Here is a 23,206-nt window from a genome sequence, read left to right as displayed (position 1 = left end):
ACTCAAGATAAAGCAATAAATGCAGAACATAAGACAGATCAAATATATTTCAAGTGTCTGACAAGTGTTGGGGCATCACTTCCTGGGAATATAACATCCCTTGCAAATAAGGTAAATGAACATTATTTCTACATTATATATATATATATATATATATATATATATATATATATATATATATATATGTAAATATATATGTCCCTTTGTAAAACCTAGTAAAGAGTTAGTGCCATAAAGACATCCGATTTGGAGGATTTACTTTACATTAAATTGATCGCATAATAATAGTGCAACTATATTCTTAAGTAATACAAATATCCCGAGGAGAATTCCCATCGCATTTTGTTTACTTCATTAATTTGGTTATTCTAGGACGGGGCGGGAAGTTTATATTTAAAAATATTTAACATTTCGTTTTATAGGATTAACAGTGCTTATTTTCTCGTAACCGCTAGTGTAATGGCTAGCGCACGCGCCTATAATACAGCTTAAAAATCTCTATAGTGCTTAGTTAAAAGCTCTAATTGTTTACATTTAACATTTTTTTAAAATTAGTTTTCCCACCAACCAACATACAGTTACACAAATACAGTGGGAACTCGAAGATGAAGGGAATAGACAAAAATTCGAGCTATCGAATTTTTCGAGTAATTATGGTTCGAATTACCAAGATGGCCACAATAAAAACTCGAGATTCGATACCGAGGTTCCGCGTTTTCCTCATTATAAGCAGCGGCACAAATCTGTCTTCAATATTGGGGGACAGGTAAGACCATTCTCATAATTTTTTAAGCGATGTTCAAAATATTCATGAAGTTGAAAAACAATGCTATGGAGAATCAGGGGAGCAGAGTTGTTTCCAACATTGGGAGGCTTACAGATTTGAGGCTTATAATTGGGGGATAATTTTATCTCACTTTCCTTTGTGGCAATCGGACACAAATCATCACATTTCTCCCCCAAAACACATTTCAAATCGGATTATTGGGGGGGGACGTCCCCCTCAGTTTCAAGATTGGAAGGGACATGCCTCATCATCCCCCCGAGATTTGCACCAGTGATTATAAGTGACTATATAACTCCTATAATTCCAACTTTTATTCGTTCAACCTCTAGAACTCGAAGTTGTAAAAGTTCCTTAAATAAATAGACATCAGTAAAACACAATTACAGTACACGTTAGCAACAATGACAGGACTAGCAACTATGGCAATTACGGAAAAGCGTAGAGCTATACCTTCGAGTTATCGAGGTCACATCAAGAGAAATTCGAATTATAGAGGTAAATTTCGACTTATCAAGATTCGCAGATACAAAAGTTCGAGTTACTGACTTTTTTAAAAAAAATATATGATCATGAAACCCTTAAAATTAGATTTATCGAGGTAGTAATTTTTAAACATTCGACTTATAGAGATAATTTTATGGACAGTTCAATCGAATTTCCAATTATCAAGAAATTCGAGTTGTCGTGGTCCAACTGTATTAATTCTCAAAACTAAATTTAGTTTCAACCCTTGTGTTAACAATAAATAGCAGAAGTACGTTCATGTTCAGCATTATCACTAACCATTTGGAAATAATTAAATAACAATACATAATACAATTTTTAAGATCCAAATGAAATGTTTCGGTTTAACTTTCCACTATTATATGCTATAGGCTAAGGGAGGCGATTATAAAGACAGGTAAATGATAATAGAAGAAGAGGTGAAATAAGAGTGTGGGAGGAAACTGGAGTACTCCAACAAAACTCACGGACACGAAGTGGTCGACCAAAAACGTACTTGATCGGGAATCGAACCAGGGACACCACGCATCAAAGGTTAAGCGCTCCACCATTGAAAGCCCTTGCCCCCTGCCCTTAAGTTTCAATTAAACCGTTACAGTAGTTTTAAATTGGCAAAATTCTTCACGTTAGGAGTATCTACTGGTGTCAGATAGGATAGGTAGCGATATCTTTAGCCTGACTGTTTATTACTTAGCAATTAGCTTGATGCACAGACTAATGTGTTTTCCTTTTAAAATTAGAATTTTCTCACTAGCTTTTCATTCAAAGAACACATTGTTCGATTTTTAACAATACAGTTGAAATATACCTATTACAGTTAGGTATAATACTTTCTTTTTATGGTGAAAGTAGAAATGGAACACCCTATATAATAAAAATTCCGATTTATTTATTAAGTTTATTCATTTTACGTTAAAAAATGACTTTTCTTCATATAACTCAATGATAACTAAGAGAAATAGACCAAAATATATTTTTGGTAATATTTCTCTCTGTTCTTAAATAGTAATTAAATTTTCTCTATGTCTATTTCCTTATTTGGTCAACAACAATGGCTGAAAATCTGGTTTATAATTTTTTTCTTCCAAAACATCTGTCAGAACAGACACACAAGTGTTTCTTAAAGAATCCTCCAATCATAAAATTAATAAAATAAATTAGAACCCCCTCGCCCTTCTGAGATTCCCAAAAATCAGAAATTTTGCCAGATGTTAGCAGCATCATAGCGTTAGTCACGAGGGTGTTTTCCTTGACTGTGATTGGCTGAGAAATCTCAACTCATCTTGGTCGAGAGGTAGGATCGTGTCTTCTATCATCAACCATCGAAAGATCAACATCTGAATTCCGACGCAGTGACTTTTTAAATTTGGTCTGCCTACTTCGGTAATAGCCTTTGCAGTTCAGGAACAGTTGTGATCCTAGACTTTACTAGTTCAAGATAACATATTTCAGTCATCAGTGAACAATATTTAGAATCCAAAATTTGATTTTCAAAGAAAATAATGATTTTGAAGGAATTCAGTCACCATGACGGATGAGTGGAATTGATTTGGACTAAATTTGGATACTTCAACTTTCAGTCTTCAAGCAGTGAGTAAAAGTGTTAGTTATCACAGACAAGATTGGGAGGTTTAGGAGTTTATCATTATTTTTTAAAATTTTTATCAAAATTTTCTGTTTTTTGGACTAGGAATAACCTGTCCCTATCCCCAGCTTGTACAGTGTGTTTGTTCGAGAGATTTTCCCCCCCAATATGATGCATTGTAATTTGAGGCGTGCTAAGTTGGTCGATACTATGTTAGTTTAAAATTCGAACCGGGTTTCTATCCATCTTGATTTGCCTCTCCCATAATGTAGGAGAGCCGCGGTGGCTCAGTGGTAGAGCGTTCATCTCTGGTACTGGGGGTCCCGGGTTCGATCCCAGACCCCGCCAAGTGAACTTTGTGGTGGACAAACATCGTGTGCGTGGGTTTTCTCGGGGTTCTCCCGTTTCCTCCCACTTTCTTCATTCCACCATTTCATTCATTACTCATCATCACCGTCTCCTTTAGCCTAACCGGCATAACCGTGGGACGTAAAATTCAAAGATTTCATTTCATTTTTTTCATAATGTAGGATATTTCCACAATGTAGGTTAATTGCGCTAAGATTCATCTCCCTTCAGGGGGAGAATCTTCTCAGAACAATTTGATAGGTCCTCTTGAACCTAGCAATGATTTAGTGAGAACTTCAGGGCCAATTGGTCCCGAAATTTTTCCTCCGTAAACTTATTTTAAATATTTACGTTATGTATTCAGAGCCATATTATTGGGATAGTGAAATATTTACTTTATACGTGTAGATTCTGGTTAGTGATTCGTATTTATATTATGTGTAACCTTATGTAATTGATGTCATTATGATGCAGTAGTTGAATAGTTGTGTGAGTGAGTGGATTATTGAGGACGATTTAGTGTTATATTTATGCAATTAATTATTTGTTTTCTTACATTTTGGACAGAAACCTTAACCACAAAAATTAATTTATTCTTGCTTTAGTACGAACTTCAGTGTTCAGATGTTTAAACTTTTATCAGCACAGGGTTAGTTTATGCAATCACAGCGCCCTCCAGTAGGGAAAGAGCGTCCGCACAAGCGTTAGTCAATTGTTGTCGTCTAGTTAATGAAATAGATATTGGGAAAATGAGCATATTTTGTTATAGTTACAAAAAATGATAATAACCGGAGTAATTCCAATGTTTCAGGTTAGTAGGTTGTAATTAAACGAGTCGGTATTTGCAATTTTTACCTCTTCCAATTCGAAATTATTATGTAATCGTAAAATTTCAACTTCGCGTTCGACTTTAACAGAACTTCCTAGCCTCCGTACTTTAGAACCTTACCAGCATAAAAACTATTTCAGTCACTTTATAAACAGACATTCTCTCGTGTTGTTTTATCTACCCACCTGTTAGGAATAATTAGGATTGAATTCTAGTAAAATATGTGTATAAAATTACTCAACCCAATAGCTAAAATTTTCATATTACTAAAACATTTTACGTAATGTAAACACAAATTCGGTATGTTACGGATACAAGTGTTTGGGTTCATGGGAGTTTGATTTGTACTAGCCACTGGTCAATTGTATTTTCTCTAATATGTTGACTTGAGTAGAGGATTTATTAAAGAGTGGTGCGAATGTAGGTTAGGAGTAGTTAATATATTGAATGATAGTGGTGTAAATGGCTATAATAATGATTGGGTGTGCTTTAAATGTGAGTCGTCGCGATAATAAGTAAATAGAATTTTAAAATGAGTCATTGTTGTTTATGTAAATGGCCACCCCAAAGTATACTTGTGCCAAGAGATTTTCGCCACGAGATATACTTGTGCTACATGACCTCCTATTAAATATTTATCGTTAGATAGAAAACACTTGACGACTGGCTCTCACATTGCAAACTCACATGAAAGAAGTGTTGTGTTAAGTTAGGCTATTGAGTTTGACTTGTACTAATTAATTCATAATATTTTTTGTCTCGAGTTCTATATATAAATGACACAGACTAAGAAATCGAAGCGTGACTAGATAGAAATATCTGTGAAAGGTTCAAGGTGGCGACGAAATGGTTTTCTCAGCGAAATTAATTTCAAATGCTGATAAATTTTGGATATTTAGCTACGGATTAAAGTAGCTAATTCATGAAAGTAATACGACAGAAGTATGTCTAATTAATCTTGAAAACCTGAATTAATGTTAGTCCCCTATGATTTAAAAAAAAAATTCTTTTCTTTCTTTCTCATTCGTTTGTCGAATTTAAAATTTATTAAGGTTCACAAGTAAAGGATGGGACAAGAGTGAATAATATTGTAGAGAAATCCTTTTTTGTATCATATGTAATTTCCATACCAGAGTGTCGTTCTCCCCTCCCCCTTGTATCTTCAATTTCCTTAATTTAATATTAGATAGGATGGAAATTTACACGACACTTCAAGGTTGGTGCCCTTGTGTACTGGTAGCCACTAACAAGAATTTGGCAAACAACTTGTTAGTACAATTTTTTTTATCTGTTCTGGATATCCCCGTCTGAATAATAGTCTCTTTAAAGTCGCTTTTACCTCAACTCATACTTTTGTCGTTGGGACATCGAACAGTTTTTTTGTTGTTGTTTTAGAAATTTCCAAAAATATAGACCTAACCGACCTTACGGCTAGACCGTTCGTAATTCTGATTGGTTGGACCAGATACGGTGAGTATTAATACATTTATGGGGACTATTCTCTCCCTATAAATGTATTGATCTGGGCACGGACTTACGAAACTTTCCGATCAGAAGACACCCCAGCGTGGCGTTACTTAGGCCCGTCTCGTTTCGAAAAATAAAAAAAATAAAAATTTTGGCCTAAAATCGACACTTGTCGTACATTTTTTGTGGTTCGTTTATCACTTAACGACCCTTCTCTCTTTTATTTTTTCTCTTTTTCCTGCACTTTTTTATTTACATGTTATTTTTTATTCTTTCAACCCTTCCCTCCCCCTTTTAATTTTATTTTATAATTCTTTTTTTTAAATTTTACATTCTTATATTTGATTCTGAAATCGTTCATACGCATTAACTTGGAGTTAACTTGGAACATTCAATTGAGACATTGACAGACAGAACTTGTAAGGTTATTTGCTCTTATCGAATACCAACGAAGCTTTATGCTACTAGTTTTGGCCAGTTGTGTTTGAGATCGATCGCACGGTATGAGACCTTTTCTTTTTTCTTTTCTTCTCCCACATAGTACAGGCCTATCAATTGTTTATTGAAAATTTCGTCCTTCTTTTTTACTGTTCATAATTTCACTTTTGTTTCCACGAGTACCATGAGAATCTACAAATCTCTGTAATACCTGCCGTAAATTTTGGGTAAATTTATTTAAAGAACAATTGAAGGCATGAAAATGACAATCAGATAAAGACCAAAATGCTAATTTTACAGGAGATGTAGAAAACAAAACCAGATAAAAATATTAACTCAGTGAGAGTGATAACAAGGTAAAGACCAAAAAATACTTACGTATATCCAATATAATTACTACAACATGGTTGGAATTAAGTGTAACTCTTAACTGTACAAGGTACTTATAGTTAACAATAAAAAATCTTTATTTTTTATTATTACATAACATTATTACAGAAATACAAAAATTAGATTACCCCGACGCCTATACTACATGAAATATAGTATCAAGTATCGGCTCATTCCTCTCTTTCGTCGCTGTTCTAGTACTCGCAATTATTATGTGAGAGGGCTTTGCAAGAGCTCGGCCGGTAGTCTTTTCAGATCAACAAACTACATCCTTAGAATGATTCCAAAACTTGCCGCCCGCAGAGCATAGTTATGCAGAACTTCCTTTATTAACAAACTTCTAAGATGGCAGATAAGTGCATTGGGCCTAAGCCCCAAATATAAGATAATAATCATCTTTCTTAGAAATGGCCATTTGAAATCAGCTAGATCTTCAAGATGCTGCATCCCCCGTAATAGAACAAACAGTATTTTTTCATGATCACACAATACTCAATGTAACCATAATTACAGTCCTTGTAGGCTACTTATTAGCCTCCCTTTTACCAAACACATATATTAATCGCAACTTAGTAGAAGGACAAACCTTAGAAACCATTTGAACGATTCTGCCTGCTGTCACATTAATCTTCATCGCCCTACCCTCCCTACGACTCTTATACTTACTCGATGAAATTCATCAGCCGGCAATTACCCTTAAAACAATCGGGCATCAATGATACTGAAGCTATGAATATTCCGACTTCTCCTTAATAGAGTTTGATTCTTACATAATCCCTATTAATGAAATAACTCCCAATTCATTTCGTCTACTAGATGTAGACAATCGCATTGTATTACCTAGTAATATTGATATTCGTATCCTAATTACCGCTGCTGACGTTCTTCACTCGTGAGCCATGCCCGCTTTTGGCATTAAGGCAGACGCACACCAGGACGTTTAAATCAAGTAGCAGCCAATATTACACGTACAGGTCTATTTTTTGGTCAATGCTCAGAAATCTGTGGAGCAAATCACAGCTTTATACCAATTGTCGTTGAGGCTTGCCCTCATTCAGTATTTATTAACTGAATAACAAAAATAATACAAAAACTTTCATTGGATGGCTGAAAGTAAGCAATAGTCTTTTAAACCAAAAGATAGTAAAATAACAATTACTTCCAATGGGAAAAATTAGTTAAATTATAACACAAGCATGTCAAGCTTAAATTACTATTCAATAGTATTTTTCTATTCCTCAAATATCTCCTTTAAAATGGCTCATACTATTTATTATATTCTCCTTATGCTACCTCCTATTTGTATCTATTATATATTTTAATTCAGTTACCCCTTGTCTTGTCCAAGATACTACTAACATCAAAAAAACAACTATAAATTGAAAATGATAACAAACCTTTTTTCAACCTTTGATCCCTCTACTTCAATCATAAACATATCATTCAAATCGGTGAGATTAAGAAGGGAAAGATTCCACTTTTTTGTCAAAATGAGTTGAAATAGCCATTTTGTTCCTTTAATTAAGACGCATATTTTGGCATGAAAAACGGAAAGATTCCTTTCATCCTTATGACGTAGGAGCACGTGAAAAATTTTAGTGAGGTTAAGAAAGGAAATATTCCAGGAATCTTTCCCTTCTTATTCTCAGCCATGGAGCTAAATAAGAACATTCTAGAGTGCCTAGGTATGTGAAGTTCCTATTGTTTTGCTATGGAACGGAATTTGTTCAAATTGAGGCCAGTTTTTCGTTATTTCCTAGGAAAGGTCCGTGTTGTCACTGTTAGAGTCTTCACATATGCAGTTCCTCTAGTTCATATTATATGTAACTCCATTGGTACGAGTGTTGTAATTGCTTTTTATAGAAAATATGATCGGTTAATATTGCCGAGTTAAGGTCCGTTGCGCGGATATGTGGTAGTCTCAATTTACCCTACTCGGTAGGCACTCCAGTATTTTCTTATTTAGCTCCATGTTCTCAGCAGCGCTTAGTTCTTCTTCCCTCCAACAGAGCGCTCAGTGATTTGAGAATGCAACACACGTGCTTTTCAGTTGCTTGATTTTGAAATTGCGTTTGATTTTTAGATTTTATTTGGATTGTTCTGTGTCATCATTTAATAAGTGTTTCAAACAATGTCTGAAGCTTCGGAGTGTGAAGAAAGCCTCGTTAAAAAGAGAAGAGGATCCGGAAATATCACAGCAATGATGACAACAGCAAGACGAAAGGGGGAGGAGTTTGTGACTACAAGTGTTAGGTTAGTTGAAAAAAAGAAGACCGGACCCGACTGTGAATGCAAGAAAATGTGTACAGTTAACTTTAATAATGACCAAAAAGAAAAGATAATTCAATGAGTTTATAGTGGTAGACCAAAGAATGAACAGGACACTTATCTGATAGATCTGATAGAACGACATGATGTTGAACGGCATCGGTCTAAAGGTCCTGATTCTAAGAAATTTCCTTCATCGTTTAAATATTTTGCTATTAAAGATTCTAACCGTGTAGAAGTTTGCCGGAAAGCTTTTATGAGCTTGCATGCTGTTTACAATAAAGTGGTTTATCGGCTAACACAAATTTTAGCAAAAGGCGAGCAACCTACTGACATAAGAGGAAAACACGATAACCATAAGAAATTTCCCAATGATGTTTTAATACGTAGTGCTAAAGGAACACATCGAGTCTTACCTCGAAAAACGTCCCACTATTCTTCAAATTCTGTTACATATTTAGAGGCTGGGCTGACATGCACAAAGAAGCATAAAATGCTTCTGGAAAAACATCCAGAACTAAAAGACTTAATAAAATATGAGTACTTTCAAACTTATTACAAGGAAAATGATAGGTACCGATTCGGCAGGCCGCAACTTGACGTGTGTTCAACGTGTGAAGACCTAAATACAAAAATATCATCATCGACATTGAATGACAACGCTAAACGGGTCGCTTTAGCTGAATTGATGGTTCATAAAAGAAGAGCAACTAAGTTTTACAAGAAAATGCAAGAAGTAACTGAACTATGCTCTAATAGAAATGACGTACATGGAATCTGCTTTGATTTTATGCAAAATCTTCCTTTGCCGTTCATACCTGTTCAGGAAATGTTCTATTTAAGGAAGTTATGGCATTACGTGTTTTGTGTTCATAGTTTAGGAAATGAAGAAGCTACTATGTACACCTATCATGAAGGAGTTGCAAAGAAAGGAGCAAACGAGGTGTGTTCTTTATTGTATGACTATATAAACAACAGTGTTGACCCTCAAGTAAAAACTCTATACGTGTTCAGTGACTCATGTCCCGGGCAAAACCGCAATCACACTTTGGTGAGATTGTTCCTGTTTCTTACTATTATTAGGGGATCTTACATGTATTTTTCTCCATTAGAGGACACAGTTTTCTCCCCTGCGACCGGAACTTTGGTGTCATTAAGAAAGCCATGAAACGCCACGATAGGAGTTATTCCCCTGATCAATACAACGATATGATTATCACTGCAAAAAGCACGCGGCCTTTGTTTCAGGTGAAATCCGTTTCAAACGAACAAATTCGGAACTTTAATGGATGGTGGCCGACATTTTTCAAAGACTTGTGCTAGTGTTCGAACCAAACATCCTTTTAAAATCAGTACCTACAAACACTTAACATTCACAGCAGCAAAAAGAGGATATGTTACAGCTCACACTTTTATAGACGGGCTACAAACTGAAGTTTATAAACTGTACAAAGGTGGTGAAGCAGACCCTCCTGTTGAAAAGGCATATAATGGAATCGTTCCCATAAAAAGGAAGAAACTCGAGGATGTTGCCAAAGTGGTTCACTATGTGCCGGAACAAGCCAGAGTGTTTTACAATAAACTTTTAGAGTGGCCTAGTGATGAGCATGAGAGTGAGGACAGTGAGTAGTAATAGAAACAGTGTACAAAGGCACAAACCAATATCTCATGTATTTTATTTTTATAACATGTGTGAATAATGTTTAATTTTCATTATTTGTGTTGGTTTAACAATAAGTAAGGAACAGTTTCAAGCTCATAAATACGCTTTTCTTTACTTTTTTCGACATCTAAGTCTGTTGAGATTAAAAAGGGAAAGATTCCATCGTTTTTAAACTCATATAATAACCGTAATAAGAATGTAATGGTAAAACACTTTTACGTATATGTTACTTAAGGTTATAAGGAGCAACTTTCCAATAGTACGTTTCTTACTGTGACTATTTGTTTGGTTACTATGAAGTTTTTTTCAGTTTCCCAAAAGTTTGGTTATGTGGAATCTTTCCCTTCTTAATCTCACCCGTAGTATTTTTCTATTCCTCAAATATCTCCTTTAAAATGGCTCATACTATTTATTATATTCTCCTTATGCTACCTCCTATTTGTATCTATTATGTATTTTAATTCAGTTACCCCTTGCCTTGTCCAAGATACTACTAACATCAAAAAAACAACTATAAATTGAAAATGATAACAAACCTTTGATCCCTCTACTTCAATCATAAACATATCATTCAATTGACTTAGAACAGTAATTGGACTTCTAATTATCCCAATCCCATTCTGATTTCTGCCTGGACGATCAAACATTTTATGAAATAAAATTACTCTAACCCTTCACAAGGAATTCAAAACCATTCTTGGCTCTACTAGCCACCAAGGAAGAACCTTCCTATTTATTTCCCTATTCTCCTTCATCTTGTTTAACAACTTTACAACTTTAATAACTATTTATATTTATTTCCCTATGTTTTTACTGGTTCTAGTCACTTAACTTTTACATTAACCTTAGCTCTTTCTCTTTGAATAAGCTTTATAATTTATGGCTGAATTAATCACACCCAACATATATTTGCTCACCTTGTTCCTTCTGGGACTCCGGGCCCCCTTATGCCATTCATAGTATGTATTGAAATAATTAGTAATATTATCCGACCTGGAACCTTAGCTGTACGACTAATAGCAAACATAATTGCAGGTCATCTACTCCTAACATTGCTAGGTAACACTGGCCCTTCCTTATCCCTATCCATGCTTTCATTGTTAATAATTGGGCCAATTACCCTACTAATATTAGAATCTGCCGTTGCAGTAATTCAATCCTATGTATTGCCAGTTTTAGTTAAATTATACTCAAGAGAAGTTACTTATGTCAGCACCACAAAATCACCCTTACCACCTTGTGGATCAAAGCCCCTGACCACTTACGGGAGCCCTGGGGGCCTTAATTACAACTACAGGCCTCACTAAATGATTTCATCAATATGACCCCTCTTTATTTTTCCTTGGCATACTAATCACATTACTAACTATGATTCAGTGATGGCGAGACGTAACTCGAGAAGGAACCTACCAAGGATTACACACTATTCAAGTTACATTAGGCCTTCGATGAGGCATAATTCTATTCATTATTTCTGAAGTATTCTTTTTCGTTTCATTCTTTTGAGCCTTCCTCCACAGCAGTTTAGCACCAACTGTAGAAATTGGGTCATTCTGACCTCCAGCAGGAATTGTGCCATTTAATCCAATACACATTCCTCTCCTCAATACTGCAATTCTTCTAGCCTCAGGAGTTACTGTAACATGGGCTCATCACAGATTAATAGAAGCCAACCACACTCAAGCCACACAAGGCCTATTACTCACAATTCTCCTAGGACTATACTTCACTGCTCTACAAACATATGAATATTATGTAGCCCCATTCACCATCGCAGATGCTATGTATGGATCGACATTCTTCACAGCAACGGGCTTCCATGGCCTTCATGTCATTATCAGTTCTACATTTCTACCCACCTACCTATTACGTCATCTTCTATCACACTTTTCTCCCACTCACCACTTCGGATTTGAAGCCGCTGCCTGATACTGACACTTTGTCGATGTAGTATGATTGTTCCTTTATATTTCCATTTATTGATGAGGAGGCTAACCTATTTAATATATAAAGTATATTTGACTTCCAATCAAAATGATCATTTAAATGAAATAGGTAATTAATACAATTCTAACAACTGCCCTACTAACTATCGCTATTTGTTTAATTGTTATAGCCATTTCAACTCTTCTTTCCAAAAAAGTTATCAATGATAGAGAAAAAAGCTCCCCCTTCGAATGTGGCTTTGATCCTAAGTCATCTGCCCGGATTCCCTTCTCCTTACGATTCTTACATATTGCAGTAATCTTCCTTATCTTTGATGTAGAAATCGCCCTCCTATTACCTATAACAATTACTATTAATAACACTAATATATTATCATGATCCCTCGTCAGACTAACATTTTTAGTAATCCTTCTCATAGAACTTTATCATGAATGAAATCAAGGATCCTTAACCTGAGCCGATTAAACAATGGGGGATAATAGTTAAATATAATATTTGGATTGCATTCAAAAGGTGTTCTTATCAACTTATCTCACAAATAGGAAGCAAAAATTGCACTCAGTTTCGACCTGAACTTTTGGTCACTTTGACCTCTATTTGCTTAGTTGAAGCCAAAAAGAGGCATTTCACTGTTAATGATATCACTAGGATTTTGTTCTCCCCAACTAAGGAGATGTGAATATTCAAGAAGAAGCTGCTAACTTCTATCTTTAGCAGATCGGCGCTCACATCTTGCAACTTCTTTGCGCTAATTGTGTTCAAGTAAGCTCGAGGTTGGGGGAGTTGTAGTAAGCTCGAGGTGCATTGCTCAGGTTTACTTCACTAATGTCTGCAATCTTCTTGACTCCGATAAAACAATCATATTCTATTTCTGGAGAGTGTTCGTGGGATACGCTAACGTTTTTGTCTTCATACTGGAAAACCTTGTAAGTAGAGATTTTGAACGCCTTGTCCGCATTCCTTATGTTCCTAACGAACCAAGGTGCCAATAAATTCTGAAAGTCCTTGACCATGTTTTGCTGAACTTTCATGACGCGAAACTTTTTGGATGCTCTCTGAAAAAGTGAATACCATTCCTCCGGTATATATACAGCTCACAGATGACGAGAAGAACCCTAAACAGGGGAAGCGGGGAAAGGTCAACGACACGGTCAAGTCCATTTTCGGTTTTTGAGGTGTGGTCTATACTTAGATGTCGTCTGCCACTCCGGGTAGTTATCTGTGTGCTATTTCGTTGTGTCATTTGAAACCCCCGTGCGAAAAATGTGCGATCCCATACCTACTCACACTACTTCTGCTAGGATTCTTTTCGTCATCTATGAGCTGTACATACTCTTTTTGGCGTCTGAGTTTTTCAATCTGTGCAAACTGTCTGTCACATGGGAGAAACGAGTGTCCTCATTCTGGATAGTGATGAACAATATTTTCAAATTTCTTAGAGTTACGTTTTTGTTTTGTCCTCCACAATTGTCTGTAAAAATGTACATAGTTTTTACACTAGGATCCATGAAATGTTCAATGTAATGATTAAGGAAAGACATAGTTTCATTTGCTCCCTTTTTTGAGACTGTTTCTTCATACATGTACATTTTTGATGTTCCTGTCTTGGCGGTATAAATGCACTGGTTATAAATCCATATTTGTCTATTGTAGAATATTTCTCCAACAGGTAGAACAGGGAGGGGGAAGTTCTGCTGATAGTCTAAACATAAAACATCAACTGATGGATCTTCCTGGGCTTGCTTGCTTTTTTCTTTCAAGTCATCATCGAATTTTTTGTGCTTTTAACAAATGCACCTCTCTTTCACACTGCAAGTTCATTTTATCCTAATCTATTGCACTATCTATTTTGACTTTTAATCCATCACAAGTAGGACACACATCACTGCGAGGTTTACCAAAAGCTAAATTGAATGTGGTGTTAAAAATTCAATTCTGGCTTACATTTGATCCCTTGAGAAATATTATGGAAAACCTCTGGTTCATGTTTCTCCAAGTAAAGTTCATGCATTTTTTTTACAGTAAGGTTCGGTTGTAAATATTCTCTCTGAGAATTTCTTCGAAAATAATGTGATTTTCTGGTAGGAAAAGATTTGACCTGGTCTATTACTTGACGCAGAACATTCTCTGGCTTTTTATTAACCCTGGAACCCTAAGATTTCCCTCTCATATCCATCGTCTACGTTTACGTAATATTTAAATGATGCATTTCTCTTCTCTTGAATTACAAACTCCTTTTGTGATGGATTACTCCGTCTCTTCAATAGGAGATCAGGATGCCTACGCTGGATATCACAGAATCGTATTAGCGCTGCAGGTATGTATCTATCATCACAATACTTTATCATTCAGATTATTAAAGTCTTGTAGTATCTTATCCTTTGCTGAACTGGAAAACTGTTGAGTGCACTTACTCTTACAAGAACAGTCTTTCGAAACACGTCCTGGCAACGGTCTTAGATATGTATGATTTCCCGCTATTAAGATTACGTTTGCGAACGTTCTGCTTCCATTTTTCCACATTTCTCTTCAGTTTTCTTGTTTTTCGCTATATATGTATTACATCACGATCATCACATTCAATTGGAATAAAATCTGGATCGGCATCTGAATCCTCCACAAAACTATCGCTACTTAGTTCCATCATAACGCAGTACTTGTGGCACAAGGACTACAATACTCGTGTAAGGTCTATCTACAGAAGATTATCTGGTAACTTTTGTCCACCAGATGGCAGGCAAGTACTCTCGCGTCATCAAGTATGCCAAACTTTCCCGCCTTTTCCTAGCAGACAATTACGGGCAAACTTTCCTTTAGTGAGAAACATCTGAAGTGTCGTTTCGTAGTTTGTTTTTATTTTTATTTTTTTCTTTACTTATCAATGAACCAAAATTTATTTTAAGAGGAAGAAACATCCTGTGACTGAACTTTGTGTTTAGAAAGTAGATCAAATTGCAATAGATTTATGTGAGTGGTGAGTGAGTGACTGTTTTATTTGAGTGGCTGAGTGAGTGATATTATTTTAGGTGAGAGATTCAATTTATTTGTATTTATGCATGTAGTATATGCCATAAGTAATGACCGGAACAATCTGTAGTGTCGCAATTTGTAAAAGCAATGCGGTACAGGCAAAAAAGACTGGCGAAAAGATATCTTTTTATTGGTTTCCTAGTGATAAGAGCATAAGAAAAATATGGGTTCAAAAATGCCACCGATAAGACTTCTTCGATCCCACTAACAAGAGAGTTTGTAGTAAACACTTTACACCTGGTGTTTTTGAGGACGCACTGATGGCTAAATTGACGAACACGTTACCCAAACGTTTAAAGAAGGACGCCGTTCCATCATTAAATTTATTGCCCAGTCAGAGTAATGTGGGGTTAGAATTCTTAAGCGAAAGAAGGGAACGATTTCAGAAGAAGCAAAATAAGGAAATTGTAGAGGAACTTCTTGTTTCACCCGTGCCAAACGAAAGTAGCTGTTCTTCGAATAATGACGAATCGTTGAACGACAATAAATATAGTAAATTGGAAAGTGATTACAACCAATTACTTGAAGAGGCCAAATTGCTGAAAAGAAAAATTAAAAGATGAGGAGATGCAAGTGAAGATTTTGGCAGCTAAGAATTTGGAATTGGAATCTAAAATTTTACAGAACGAACAACAAATTGACCAGAGAATAGATGAAATTTTAGAAGAGTAGGCCTATTTAACAAAAAATCAAATAGAAATTCTCAGAAAGAAAAAAAAAAACGAAAGCGCGATGGTCAAATGAGGAGATAGCTAAGGCATTTACTCTTAGATATTTTAGTATTAGAGCGTACTTATATATTAAAGACATATTAAAATATCCTCTTCCGGGTATTTCTACTCTGCAAGGATGGGCTACGAATGTTAGATTAAAAAATGGTTTGTTGAAGGATGTAATTGATATAATGAATATTAGTGGTCAAACCAAAAGTGACCTAGATAGAATTGTAGTTCTCAGCTTCGATGAAATCAAAGTTTCATCTATTTACGAGTACGACAGTAAAGATGATGAAGTTATTGGTCCACACAATTACATGCAAGTTATAATGGCAAGAGGACTTTTCAGTAATTGGAAGCAACCAGTGTACATAAGCTTTGACGAAAAAATTACCTCAAAAATACTCAACGAAGTTGCTACTGCTTTACACAACATAAAATATAACGTAGTTGCCTGTGTGTCGGACTGCGCAGGGGAAAATATGGGGCTGTGGAAAGAACTTGAAATCACTCCAGAAAACACACACAGTTTCCATCCGGTAACAGGCGAAAAGATATACTTCTTTGCGGATGCTCCTCATCTTCTGAAATTAATTCGCAACTGGTCCTTGGATACTGGCTTCGTTCTTCAAGATGACACCGCGATCACGAAAGAACCTATAGAACACCTAATCAACAATGCTATTAGTGAAATAAGTTCTTGTCACAAACTTACACCGTTACATTTGAACTGTGAAAGAAATCAAAGACAGAATGTTTTGCTAGCGGCTCAACTTCTATCTCACACAGTTGCAACTGCGTTAAAGCGATATCAACCTGGAAACAATCCTGAGTTAGCACGAAATGTCGCAGCGTTTATTGAATTAGTAAGCCCTGGTTTGATTTGATGAATTCAAACAATCCAGTCTGTCAACTGCCTGCAAGTCAGCCATATGGAAAAAATTTGGAAACTCAAAATGAATTACTACAAAATGTGACTGATATGATTAGAGGAATGAGATGTACAGGGAAAGCATCTCTCCAGATATTTCAGAAAGGAGTTCTAGTGTCATCAAAATCTCTCTGTAACCTCTATGAAGATATGAAACAAAAGTACGGCATATCATATCTCCTCACACACAGATTAAATCAAGATTGCTTGGAGAACTTTTTCTCTCAAATAAGAACAAGAGGTGGGCTTCATGATCACCCGTCACCACTTAATGCCCTTTACAGAATACGAATGATTTTATTGGGAAAAAATCCTGGATCTGTCCAGAAGCATACCAACACACAGGGAGTAGAGACCAAAGCGAATACCTGTTTGTCATTGTTCTGAGGCAAGCGAAGATTAAACGACGGGAAATAATTTGTAACCCTTCGATGCAAGACAAAGAGGATGAAGAAAGTATCCAAAGCAGCTCCTCTCTATCTTCAAACAATACGTTTCCAACTGTAGCAACAATGTCGGAAGAGGATGGGTTAGAATATCTTGTGGGATATCTAGGCAAAAAACACTTGAAAGAATTCCCAGAGCTGGGCGATTACACAAACAAAAGTCAAGATAATGGCTTTCATTCCTACAGTATACCATCGTGAGTGAGAAGTTTGTCTTTTGGTGGTTTAGTTGAACCTTCTTCTGTTTGGGTGAAAAAAAAAAAAAACTCTTCCAGCAATATCATGGAAATACGTTCAAATTGAGAAAGCAAGTTGCATTTTCAACATCAAACTTTATTTCTAACGAGCTGCGAGAAATCCCACGTATATTGATTAGAAGCTTTTGTAGGCAACGCACTTTCATTCGCGTAAGATTTCTTAATCAATTATACAGAAAAGAAATAGTAGGTCCGTCATTGAAGATAAAGTTTGGCAGTGACCGTGACAGAAAAAAATGTTTTTAAAAAATCAAGAAGCTTGTTGCATAAACTGGAAAATTGTGGTGAGCAGACTGCACAATATTTTATGTTGTATATATTCAGTGTGTAGCGTTTTTTTTTCTTTCTTTACGAAATAGTTATATTTTTCGGGAGAGATCCAGACGTAACTGTTGCGAATTAAAATTTAATCAACATCTTGTGATTAAAACACTTTTGCGGTAAACTGATTGCACGATATTTTACGTTCATTTAGTGTGTAGTGTTGGTGGTTTTGTGAAACAATAACTGTTGCAAAAGAAACTGACTGTAATACAAGCTACATTTTGTGGTTAGTGCTTCTTACATCGTCATCGATCAAACTCATCTGGAATTGTTCTAGATAGAATACCTCGGAAAGGGAAGCAACAAATAGGTAAGTGTTACTAAACATATGTTTAATAATATTTTGTCAGTGTCACCCTGATTAAAATTTCTTCCTCGTCCAGCAAAAATTCCAGCAAGATTTTTTAATTTAGGCCCCAGAGTTGTTTGCTGACTTTAAAACTGAACTGCTTATGTTTTTTTTTTTTCTTTCTTAAATGCACGCACGAAGGCAATGACGAATGTACTGTACTTTCCTTTCTAAAAATAATAATAATAATAATTGTAGTTGCTTTATGAAGGCTGTATAGTTAAGTGCTTGATAAATACACTTATTGCGTTAGATTCCTAATTACTCTATTAACCAAGGCGTAATGTGTCAAGAATAAAAAGCGAAAATGTTTCAAGTTCGATCCTATTGCATGCGGTGATAGCAGAAGACGGCAACACACGCAGCATACTCGGTGACATTTTCCCGCCTGCTCTCCTATTGGCTGAACGTTACCAGACAACATTCTGTAGATAGACCTTGATACTCGTGTTCGTTTCTGTTCCTGTTCCTGTTGCGTCAAATATGACGCAGATAGGTTGCCACCGTCTTGAATAAGACCTATCGGCAATTTGCAGAGGTAACAACAAAAAAGTAAACTCGTGTTCGTCTGAAAGCAACTACGCATAAAATGTTAGTGCTAGCCAGGGTAGCCAGAACATATTTATTCAGAAACTGAGAACAAAAAACAGATACATCCGGTCTTTGTCTGGTTCTCATTGTCAACGAAAAAACGGGTAAGTTTAAAAGCCCTCTGGTGGGGGAATGGGTAAGCATGCAACTCTTGTTTTCACATTCACTGATAGACCACTGAACATAGATTTCGATTTTCGAATATATGAAAATCTCATTTTTGAAAAATTGGTCTTTATCTGGTTGTCATTTTCATGTCTTCAATTAAGGATTCGTTAATATATTAATTTTTTGGTATGTTTATTGTGATTTTTAACTCTGTATTTAATGTGTGGCAATGAGTAACGAAGCTTGAAATTTATTTAAACGGGGTAATTGACGTAAAATAAAGAGTAAAGTAAATATAAGCAGAATAAATATATGATGAATATATTAGTAAATATTAATAATATATGTGAATGTGTTAAAGGGTCTTTACCTACCCCGCCGGTGTGTGTTTGCCATAATTTTCATAAATATGTTCCGCGTAGTTAGATAATCATTATATGTTGTAGAATGTGAAGCACTATGCCATATTACATGTGAATCCTTGGTGTCAGGAAATATAAACCCTGTGTCACAAACTAAACCCTGTATGTATGTAACAATATGAAGCATGTTAAAGGGCAGGTAATAGTAGTGATAAATGTTCAACGGAATTTCCTAGCCTCACGTCAGTACACGCCCCCAAATTGTAACATGATGACACGCCATGACGGCAATTTGCTCACGCAAGTTTTGATAGTAAATTTCAGTATTTTTACATTTTTTATTGAGAGTGAAAAATTTATTCTATGAAAAGACCCCGCACTTTTCTTATGGAAAGTGGCTTTCGGCTAATGTTGTTGAAACTTCGCTGGTTGATATTTCTTAACATGTGGATCAAAAGTCTCAATGGGCACAAAGACCGAAATCCACTCCTTCCCCCCAAAACCCGCCTCCAAGTAGCTGGGGGGGGGGAGAACTGATTTCAGCATGTAAAACAATTTGTTGTTTTAATCAACTCAACAAGGACCCCAAACAACCACATGTTTGACTAACAAACTACCCCACATGACACCGCCCTTTGCCCCCACATATCCCCCCCGCAAATTACCTTACGGATGTTCCATATTACTGTAGTTTATAGTTGAGCGTATGTGTTGAAACACCTACAGTTTTGGTCTCACCGACGATATAATGGGTTTCACGTATCGCTGATTACGAATCTGAGGTGAGAGTTCTAGAATTCAAGATGGAGGATCAATATGGCGGATCAAAAACACGAAACTCCTGAATGTAGCCACAAATAGCTGTTTACTAGGGTATTTTGGGTCGTTGGTTACGAATCTGAGGTCAAAATTCTTGAATTCAAGATTGCAGATCCAATATGGTGGATAAAAACATTGAAGCCATAAATCGTAGTAGACTAAGAGTGTTTTTAGATCGCTGTTTAAGTACGCAACATTCCTCGATACTTCAGCCACCATGTAGAATTATTCTGCACCCTTGCCCTTTACCAAAACCCACCACAGATATCTTAATGCTGAACGGTGTTAAAATAATTCATCAATTATCTGTTCATTATTTTCATCATTTCGGTTTGCAGCATCTAATGTGGTACTTAGCAATGAGTCATCGGGATATCTAATATTCTGTAAATGTCGTGCATGGCCTAAATACCACAAGACACTTGCAACGTGCGCACATGTACCTAATGTACGAGCACCGCTTTGACATGTACAGTAGTAACCTTGAATAACATTTTGATCATAATCCTGGTCATTGTGTTAGTAGACAGAGGATACCGCGATGCAATTCCTTTACTGGAATATTTAGGAATTGATCATAGAATGCCCGCACTCCTACTACCACGCGAAAGACAACTATCAACAGAAGATGCGAATACTTCTCGACTAGTTACTACAAGTCGATGGATAGTCGAGGCAAGAAACGGGCATCTAAGATCTGTTTTTAAGTTTCTAGCACAAACGTTGAATCTGCAACATGCAAAGAAACTGAATAGTTTCTATCGCATAGCTGGAGCTATTTTGAACAGATATCATCCCGTTATTTTCATGCAAGATGCAACCATTGAATTAGCTAGAGAAATGAGAAATAGGTCAATCATGCCGAACGTTGTTAAAGCAAGAGTGGAGGTAGATAATCTTATTAGAAGGAACGGTCAATGGGTACCGCTGAATGATCAAGGCCTAATTGATTTCTCTGTACTTAACTTAAACTACTTACGAGATTTGACTGTAGCCACATATCAAGTAGATCTCTCATCCTCTTACGTCCAAGATAAACTAATACGAGATAAGGATGAGCAATTCCAGCCTGACGAAAACGTAACTGAACCGGGATTCCTGCGCATACGTCTCTACTCAAGGTTCCGCAATGCAACTAAGCATCAAGTTTTCATAGCATATGTAGCCAATGATGAAGATGACCAGGATTATGATCAAAATGTTATTCAAGGTTACTACTGTACATGTCAAAGCGGTGCTCGTACATTAGGTACATGTGCGCACGTTGCAAGTGTCTTGTGGTATTTAGGCCATGCACGACATTTACAGAATATTAGATATCCCGATGACTCATTGCTAAGTACCACATTAGATGCTGCAAACCGAAATGATGAAAATAATGAACAGATAATTGATGAATTATTTTAACACCGTTCAGCATTAAGATATCTGTGGTGGGTTTTGGTAAAGGGCAAGGGTGCAGAATAATTCTACATGGTGGCTGAAGTATCGAGGAATATTGCGTACTTAAACAGCGATCTAAAAACACTCTAGTCTACTACGGTTTGTGGCTTCGATGTTTTTATCCACCATATTGGATCTGCAATCTTGAATTCAAGAATTTTGACCTCAGATTCGTAACCAACGACCCAAAATACCCTAGTAAACAGCTATTTGTGGCTACATTCAGGAGTTTCGTGTTTTTGATCCGCCATATTGATCCTCCATCTTGAATTCTAGAACTCTCACCTCAGATTCGTAATCAGTGATACGTGAAACCCATTATATCGTCGGTGAGACCAAAACTGTAGGTATTTCAACACATACGCGCAACTATAAACTACAGTAATATGGAACATCCGTAAGGTAATTTGCGGGGGGGATATGTGGGGAGCAAACGGCAGTGTCAAGTAGGGTAGTTTGATAGTCTAACATGTGGTTGTTTGGGGTCCTTGTTGAGTTGATTAAAACAACAAATTGTTTTACATGCTGAAATCAGTTCAATTCCCCCCAGCTAATTGGAGGCGGTTTTTTGGGGGGAAGGAGTGGATTTCGGTCTTTGTGCCCATTGAGACTTTTGATCCACATGTTAAGAACTATCAACCAGCGAAGTTTCAACAACATTAGCCGAAAGCCACTTTCCATAAGAAAAGTGCGGGGTCCTTTTGGCTTCTTAGCTTATTATAGACACTTTCAGTACCTAAAAAAGATTAACCTAAAGATTTTGAGAAAATTTTTGTTATGTTTTCACAGTTTTTGAATTTTCTATTACTACACGAGAACACGCCACGTTAGCATATTGCTGCACTCTTGGATTTGCAAAGTAACGCCAGAACACGCGCTGTGAGCAAATTGCCGCATTAGCTATTTGGGCTATGGGAAATTTTCTCCGTCATATTGACACACGTTTTATTATTACAAATACAGAAAAATGTACAAAACATCATTAATGTACTAGAAGAGTGATGTTATGAAACTAGTTCAGTGAAATTTAGAACGTATATTTACATATCACCTTCTCCGTCCTTATCGTTTACAACTGGTCCTTGGCCACGCTCGGTGCAGTTTGTACATGATGGTCTTATGTTCCTTGCATTTCGGAGTGTTGCAGTTGATGCATAAGACAGTAGTTTTCCTGTTCTTTCTACGAGGGCAGATGCCGCAAATTCTATTGTGACCTCACTGATCAGATGCTGCTTGAGGTTCTTGTCTAATTGGCTGAAGTTGGAATATTTCAACTAGCCGGCCCTTTATTGACCTTGCGATTGGATAGTTTGCAGCTATTCTTCTTTGCGCATGATCCATAATAAGCTGTCGACCAAGTGATTTCAAGAAGTATTTTCTTGCAGGCTTGTTGAATTCATTTTCTCCCATGTTGTTGGCTTTCCAAATAACAAACGAATTTATTCCAATAACATTCAATTCAAAGAAAAACACTGTTAGTGGCCAGCGATTTGATACACTCGATACGCTATACTCTTTTTGCATGACGTCACTGACATCTACACCACATTTGTTTCTGTTGTAGAAGGTAATTGATGGTTTGCATGCATCACCTGTACTTTCAC

At 36.3% G+C, this 23,206-nt stretch overlaps 1 protein-coding gene across 3 annotated transcripts in view; it reads left to right on the top strand.

Annotated features, from left to right (window-relative positions):
• The first annotated feature begins 3,912 nt into the window (after window positions 1–3,912).
• LOC145668710 (sodium-coupled monocarboxylate transporter 1-like) overlaps window positions 3,913–23,206 on the top strand; it is a 136,310-nt gene continuing 117,016 nt past the window's right edge. For 2 of the 3 annotated variants that reach the window (XM_081736813.1, XM_081736810.1), the window contains exon 1: window positions 3,913–4,035. The gene's annotated coding sequence lies outside the window, so the exon portion shown is untranslated. Of the gene's footprint in view, window positions 4,036–18,773; window positions 18,975–23,206 lie in introns of those variants that run through there. The other variant, XM_081736811.1, reaches the window with a different exon arrangement.

This window comes from Thermobia domestica, chromosome 13 (genome assembly GCF_964235325.1).
Source record: "Thermobia domestica chromosome 13, izTheDome1.hap1.1, whole genome shotgun sequence".
Classification (NCBI taxonomy): domain Eukaryota; kingdom Metazoa; phylum Arthropoda; class Insecta; order Zygentoma; family Lepismatidae; genus Thermobia; species Thermobia domestica.
The sequence above is the reverse complement of the archived record's forward strand: the minus strand, read 5'-3'. Positions and strand labels throughout refer to the sequence as shown.